The sequence below is a fragment of the Phyllostomus discolor genome, chromosome X (genome assembly GCF_004126475.2).
Source record: "Phyllostomus discolor isolate MPI-MPIP mPhyDis1 chromosome X, mPhyDis1.pri.v3, whole genome shotgun sequence".
NCBI classification, from domain to species: Eukaryota; Metazoa; Chordata; class Mammalia; order Chiroptera; family Phyllostomidae; genus Phyllostomus; species Phyllostomus discolor.
This window is the reverse complement of record NC_050198.1, coordinates 68,187,145-68,195,841: the sequence shown is the minus strand read 5'-3', so window position 1 is coordinate 68,195,841 and position 8,697 is coordinate 68,187,145.

Genomic DNA, 8,697 nt, shown 5'->3' with positions numbered 1-8,697 from the left:
TGTTATTAAATGATAAACTGGTTAACAATGAGATCAAGGAATAAATCAAAAAAATCTGGAAACAAATTAAAGTGAACACACAACAATCCAACACCTATGGGACACAGTGAAGGCAGTGTGAAAGGGAAGTTCACAGCAATATAGGCCTAGCTAAAAAAGATAGAAAATTCTCAAATAAACAACCTAACCTTACATCCACAAGAACTAGAGGAACAAGAAACAAAGCCCAAAGAAAGTAGGAGGAAGGATATAATCAAGTTCAGAGTAGAATTAAATGACATAGAGACTAAAAAAAAAAAAACCCTACAATTCAAAGATCAATGAATCCAGGACCTGTTCTTTGAAAAGACGAACAAAACTGACAAACCTTTAGCCAGACTCATCAGGAAAAAACAAGAGAAGACCCAAATGAATAAAGTCAGAAATTAAAGAGGAGAAGAAAAATCCAATACCACAAAAATACAGGGAGACTTCCAGCCAAGATGGAGGCATAGGTAGACACACTGTACCTCCTCGCACAATGAAAATAAGGACAACAACAATTTAGAAACAAAACAACCAGAACTGACAGAAAATTGAACTGTATGGAAGTCAGACAACCAAGGAGTTAAAATATACACATTCATCCAGACCAGTAGGAAGGGTGGAGTCAAGCCTCTGGGCGGAGAGGGGTCGCAGCACAAAAAGCAGTGGCACCAGGTGCACAAAACCACAGTGGGCGGACCCTGGGCGCAGGGTGGCAGCGGGCAGACCCAGGAAGGTGGCGATTGTGAAGCGAGGCAGCTGGCTGAATGGGCAGTAACACATTCACGTGCAAATAAACCAGGTGAATACAGACCATGCAACCTAGGGTCCCAGCACAGTGAAATACAGCCTCAGGGCACTGATTGAAAACACCTGTGGGGTTTGAGGTACTAGGAGATACTCCCAGCCTCACGGGACAGTTCGTTGAAGAGACCCATGGAGCCCTAGAATGTACACAAGCCCACTCACCTGAAAATCATCACCAGAAAGGCCCAGTTTGCTTGGGGGAGCAGCGGAAGGGAATCAAATCCAGCAGAGAGCACAGCAGGCTCCATTGTTCCCTCTCAGACCCTGCCCCCACATACAGTATCAAACCCAGAGACTGGGTTGCCCCGCCCTGGTGAACACCTAAGGCTCTGCCCCTCACTATATAACAGGTGCATCAAGGCAAAAAAAAAAAATGGCCCAGATCAAAGCTCCACAGCAAATACAACTAAGTGACCAAGAGATAGCCAACCTATCAGATGCACAGTTCAAAGCACTGGTAATCAGGATGCTCACAGAATTGGTTGAATTTGGTCACAGATTAGGTGAAAAAATGAAGGCTATGCTAAGTGAAATGAAGGAAAATATACAGGGAACCAATAGTGATGGGAGGGAAACTGGATTCAAATTAATGGTGTGGACCAGAAGGAAGAAAGAAACAACCAAACAGAAAAGAATGAAGAAACAAGGATTCAAAAAAACTGAGGAGAGGCTTAGGAACCTCCAGGACACCTTTAAACATTCCAACATCTGAATTATAGGGGTACCAGAAGGGGAAGGGGAAGAGGAACAAGTGGAAGTTATTTGAACAAATAATAAAGGAGAACTTCCCCAATCTGGCAAAGGAAATAGACTTCCAGGAAGTGCAGGAAGCTCAGAGAGTCCCAAAGAAGCTAAACCCAAGGAGGAACACACCAAAGCACATCAAAAGTACATTACCCAAGATTAAAATTGAGGAGAGAATCATAGAAGTAGCAAGAGATAAGGAGGCAGTTACCTACAAAGGAGTTCCCATCAGCCTGTCAGCTGATTTCTCAAAAGAGACCTTGCAGGCAAGAAGGGGCTGGAAAGAAGTATTCCAAGTCATGAAAGGCAAGGACCTACATCCAAGATTACTCTATCCACCAAAGCTATCATTTAGAATGGAAGGGCAGATAAAGTGCTTCTTAGATAGTGTCTACTTAAAGGAGTTCATAATCACCAAGCCCTTATTGTATGAAATGTTAAAGGGACTTATCTAAGAAAAAGAAGATAAAAAACACATATAGTAAAATGACAGCAAACTCACAATTATTAACAACCACACCTAAAACAAAACAAAACAGACTAAGCAAACAACTAGAACAGGAGCAGAACCACAGAAATGGAGATCACATGGAGGGTTAGCAACAGGGGAGTGGGAGGAGGAGAGAAGGGGAAAAGGTACGGAGAATAAGTAGTATAGAAGGTAGGTAGAAAATAGACAGGTGAGAGTAAGAATAGTATGGGAAATGTGGAAGCTAAAGAACTTATGACACATGGACATGAACTAAAGGTGGGGATGTGGGTGGGAGAGGGTGTGCAGGGTGGAGGGGAGTGAAGGGAGGAAATGGGACAACTGTAATAGCATAATCAATAAAATATATTTTAAAAATACAAGCCCTGGCTGGCGTAGCTCAGTGGATTGAGCGCGGGCTGGGAACCAAAGTGTCCCAGGTTCGATTCCCAGCCAGGGTACATTCCTGGGTTGCAGGCCATAACCCCCAGCAACCACACATTGATGTCTCTCTCTCTGTTTCTCCCTCTCTCTCTCTCTCTCCCCCCCTTCCTTCCCTCCCTAAAAATAAATAAATAAAATCTTAAAAAAAATACAAAGGATTGTAAGAAGTTACTACAAACAAGTATATGCCAAGAAACTGGACAACCTGGGTAGAGTAGGAAAGTTTCTGGAAACATGCCATCTCCTAAAACTGAATAAAGAAGAAGCAGAAAGCCTGAACTGTCCAGTAACAACTAGTGAAATTAAAGCAGCAATCAAAAAGCCCCTGGCATACAAAAGCCCTGGACTGCAAAGCTTCCCAGGCGAATTTCACCAAATATTCACCAAAGAACTAACTCCTATCTTTCTCAAATTATTCCAACAAATTCAAAAAAGAAGAAGACTTCAAAACTATTTTTATGAGGCCAGTATTATTCTAATTCCAAATCCAGGGAAAAACACAACAAAGAAAGAAAATTACAAGCCAGTATCTCTGGTGAACATAGATGCTAAAATCCTCAATAAAGTATCGGCCATTCAGATGCAGCAATACATTAAACAGATCATATACCACAATCAAGTGGGATTTATCCCAGGGATAGTATGATATTCGCAAATCAATAAGTGCAATACCTCACACAAACAAAATGAAAGATAAAAATAATATGATATCAATAGATGCTAAAAAAGCATTTGACAAAATTCAGCACATATTTTTGATAAAAACACTCAGCAAAGTGGGAATTGAGGGAACATTCCTCAACATAATAAAGGCCATATATGAGAGACCTACAGCCAATATCATACTCAATGGGCAAAAACTAAAATCTTCCCCACTGAGATCAGGAACAAGACAAGGATGTCCACTTTCACCACTTCTATTCAACATAGTACTAGAAGTTCTAACCATAGTGATTAGACAAGAAAAAGAAATAAAAGGCATCCAAATTGGAAAGGGGGAAGTAAAACTGTCATTATTCATAGATGACGTGATAGTATACATAGAAAACCCTATAGTCTCTACCAAAAACCTTCTCCACCTAATAAGTGAACTCAACAAATTTGCAGGATACGAAGTCAATGTTCAGAAATCGATGGCATTCTTGTACACTGAAAATGAATTATCAGAAGGAGAACCTAAGGAAAAAAATCCCATTTATGATAGCAACAAGAAAAATAACATACCTAGGAATAAATTTCACCAAAGATGTAAAAGACCTGTACTCAGAAAACTATAGCACACTGACTAATGAAACTGAGGAAGATACAAATAAATGAAAGCATATACTGTGTTCATGGATTAGAAGAACTAACATCATCAAAATATCCATACTACCCAAAGTAATCTATAGATTCAATGTAATTCCTATTAAAATACTAATGGCATACTACAAAGATCTAGAACAAATATTTCAAAAATTTATATGGAACAAAAAATGCCCTGAATAACCTCAGTAATCCTGAAAAAGAAGAACAAAATTGGAGGGATCACAATACCTGATATTAATCTATACTACAAGGCCACTGTAATCAGGACAGTCTAGTACTGGCATAAGAAGAAACACATAGATCAATGGAAGAGAATATATAGCCCAGAAAGAAACCCATACCTTAACAGTCAATTAATATTTGACAAAGGATACATAAGCATACAATGGAGTAAAACCTGTCTCTTCAATAAATGGTCCTGGGATATCTGCACAGCTACATGCAAAAAAATTTATACTGGACCACCAACTTATACCATACACCAAAATATACTCAAAACAAGTAAATAACTTAAATATAAGTCATGATACCATAAATGTCCTAGCCAAAACATAGGCAGTATAATCTCAGACACCCCACAGAACAATGTTTTTGCTGATATATCTCCTAGGGCAAAGGAAATAAGGGAAAAATAAATAAATGGGGCTACATCAAACTAAAAAGCTTCTGCATGACTAAAGAAACCATCATCAAAATGAAAAGGAAACCAACTGTATGGGGGAACATATTTGCCAACGATACATCAGATAAGAGTTTGATCTCCAAAATACATAAAGAACTCAGATGATACAACACCAGGAAGACATACAATCCAATTTAAAAATGGGCAAAGGATCTGAATAGATACTTCTCCAAGGAGGACAGTCGGAGCGCCCATAGGCATATGAAAAGATTCTCAACATCAGTAGCCATGATAGAGATGCAAATTAAAACCGCAATGAGATATCACCTCACACCTGTCAGAATGACCATCATTAATAAATCAACAAAGAACAAGTGCTGGCAAGAATGTGGAGAAAAGGGAACCCTAGTGCACTGTTGGTGGGAATGCAGACGGGTGCAGCCACTGTGGAAACAGTATGGAATTTCCTTTAAAAATTAAAGATGGAACTTCCTTATGACCCAGTGATTCCACTTCTGGATATATATCTATAGTAACCCAAAACCCTAATTTGAAAGAACACACGCACCCCTGTGTTGATTGCAGTGTTACTTACATTAACTAAGCTATGTAAGCAACTCAAGTGCCCATCAATAGACAAGTGGATTAAAAAGCTGTGGTACTTATATTTTTTATGGCCACATCATGGAGTATTACTGGGCCATAAAAAAGAAAAGAATCTTACCATCTGCAATAGCATGGATGGACCTAGAGAGTGTTATGATAAGTGAAATAAGTCAGTCTGAAAAAGAAAATATCATAATTTCACTTACATGTGGAATCTAAAGAACAATATAAGTGAACAAACATACCTGAATCAGATTCATAGATACAGAGAACTGACTGATGGATTCCAGAGGAGAGTGCACTTGGGGGAATGGGTGAAAAAGGTGAAGAGATGAAGAAATATAGATTTGTAGTTACAAAATAGTCATGAGAATGAAAAGTACAGCAAAGAAAATATAAGTCCATAATATTGTAATAACTATGTATGGTGCCAGATGTGTACTGGAATATCAGGAGGAACACTTTGTAAAGTATATAATTGTCTAACTACTATGTTGTACATATGAAACTAATGCAAAATTACACTGTATGTAAACTGTAATTGGGAAAAAATTTTAATTTAAAAAGAAAGTTAAATTTTAGAGAAAGAAATGATAAGGTACAACAAATACCCAAGTTTCTAGTTCAGTGTGGAAATTTGAACACAGGTATTAGGCTATAAATTAAATAAATTAATAACAACAGAACAATACTAGCCTTCTGATTAGTCACAACAGTAAATTCTGTGTTTAAGAAGACATACTGGCAGTCATTTTAAGACAGAGGCCTTATGAGAAAGAAATGGCTGCCCACTAGACCAGCATCTATGGGTAGGTAGTAAAAGAGAGGATGTGTGAAAAGAGTAAGAGCAAGTAGCAAGTAAGAGGAGTAGATTCCATAAGTAGATCTCCCAAGTGACAGCAGATGAGATTTGAACCCCAATATACCAAGTACAATATCTTATACTTCCAGAGCTTAAAAAGCTCTGTAGCGGCAGCAAACTTCAGTATGCATCAGAATCATTTGGAAGCCTGTTAAAACATACATAACTTGGACCCATCTCCAGGATTTCTGATTAACTAAGTCTGCTGTGGAGCTTGAGACTGCATTTTTAATAAATTTTCAGGTGATTTTGATCCTACTGGTCTTGAGATCATACTTTAAGAACCACTGATCTATAGCATTCTTGCCTTTGTTCATATTGGTGCTTCTTTCTGGTCTGCCCTTGCCCTCCATCAGTGACAGTGGACCATGACCATCCTTTAAGGAAGAACTCAAATGCATGTGCTCTACTTACAAGAGCTGTGATGTCTTCTGTGGCTATGGGATAGGACATAGGGGAGTTGGCAATTCTGGAAAACAAAGGAGCAATGGGTGCAGTGAGGGAGAGATGTAACATTTGCAAAGATATCTTGTACATTGCAGATGTGGTTGGTCTAAAGGCATTGTAGTCTGGGTGACTCCAAAACAAAACCATTAATGACTGGGACTCAGATTGGTTAGAAGAATGAATCCAAGCCATTTAGCAAACAGGACTCAGGAGGAGAACTGGTAACCATTTTGACACAGGGGACTAGAACAAGTAGATAGGACAACTGAATAAATGGACACATACAGAAAGGGAATGATAGAAATAGTAACACCTACTGAGGAGGCTTTCCCTGACCAAGGTCAAAGAGAAATGTCTTAATAGAGTATGCACAGAAGGCAATATTGTAACAGGGAACAATGGATGGCAGGACAGATATGAGTGCCACTAATCATGAGATCTGTTTAGGGCCTGAGTACAGGTGATTAGTGACAGAGCTTGGATTTTAGCTGAATTCTACCTAACTGTAAATACCACACATATAACCTCTATACCATGATTTTTCAAGGGGTAGTCTATGACCCACTGTCATCAGAATCACTTAGGGAACTCAATAAATTGTAGGCCCCTAGGTCTCTTGACCAGAGATTCTGATTCAATAGATTTAGAGTAGATCCCAGAAGTCTGAATCTTAATAAGTCATTCCACATGACTGGTGTAGATGATGAATAAAACACACATTGACAAATAATATCAACCTCTAGTCCACCTCACATGAAGACAAAGGATGTTTAGTTTGCAGAAAAGAAAATGTATTGGAAGTGAGGGGTGGAGGTGGGCTGGGCACTGGAGAAATGGCTCTGGCAGGGGAAAGAGCTCTATAGGTCAAAGTTGCAGGTGGATTTTAAGGAAAAAATATTTTACTTTTTAAATACATTTATTCATATATACATACATTTAACAAGGATGGAGGGGGCTCAGAAATTAAATAAAAAACAGAAACAAATTAAGCTAACTGTGTGTCAAATGAATTCCATAACACAATCACAATGATAGCAGATATAAGGGTGGTAACTTAGCCAATTAATTCTTGAATATATTATTTTTTAAAGATTTTATGTTTATTTTTAGACAGAGGGGAAGGGAGGGAGAAAGAGAAAAAGAAAAACATCAATGTGTGGTTGCCTCTCTCACACTCCCTACTGGGGACCTGGCCCACAACCCAGGCATGTGCCCTAGACAGGGAATTGAAGGAGCAACCCTTTGGTTCACAGGCCAGCGCTCAATTCACTCAGCCACACCAGCCAGGGTAAATATATTATTTTGAATATATTACCTGAAGTTAAAGACATATAGAACTATAAATATTGTGGTCTACTTTATATGTATTCTAGGACTGAGCAAATTACTAAATTCATTGTAGATAATGAGAGCCAGTTTTCTTGGTGTCCTTGAACAAGTTACAATAAGGAAACAGAGAGGGCTAGAGTAAACTCTGGTATAGAATTAAAATCAGTATGAACTCAATGTTTTTAACATACATACAGATAGCTAGAGAAACAGAATGTATCTATGTATGTATAAACATACTTATATTCCTTAGCTCTGTCCACCAAGAGGACCTAGGAGCAAGGATATCCAGTACCAGTGGGCACACCAAGTGCCAAAGAAAGCTGGGGCTTGACCTAGAGCCTAGCATAGTTTAAGGAAGAATTTTAAAACCAGAACTTTTCAAAAGAGGAATTGGCCACCTGAGAAATTCATGAGTTTATTATTACTGGAGATGTCAATAGGAGAAGTGACAGAATGATTTTCTAGGCTGCTGAAAATTAATAGTTTTCAGTATAGATAATGATCCACTTGGATCCTAAACATCTGAGGTACTTTTGACCAGTGTAGATCAGGCTTTATCTAAAATCCACTGAATCAAAATCTCTGGGGATTGTGTCTGAGGATGAGCATTTTTAAGAAACTGCCCAAGCAATGCTGATACAGTTGAGCCATTGTTCACACTTTGAAAAAACTGGTAAAGACATTAAGTGCATGTGCTTAGCATGAAATAGAACTGAGTTTAAAATTTCAGACCAAGATCTTATCTAATTCGGCATTAGGAGTAAATTCAGTAAGAGGTGAACAAGAGATTGAATGGGAAAGAGAAGAGTAGTCTTGGCTCATCCTAGGTGTGTGTTTTTCCCATATAATGGGCATTGACAATCTAGAACTGGTGGCTAAGCATTTGTATTTTTTAGTCTTCCCAGAGAATTCCAATGCAATGCAAATTTTGAAAACCACTATGCATGAATATGTCTACCTCTAGAGTTAGAAGTAGTTGATAGAGGTTCACCTGTATCAGAATCATCTTGGGAAGATTATTGGAAATGTAGA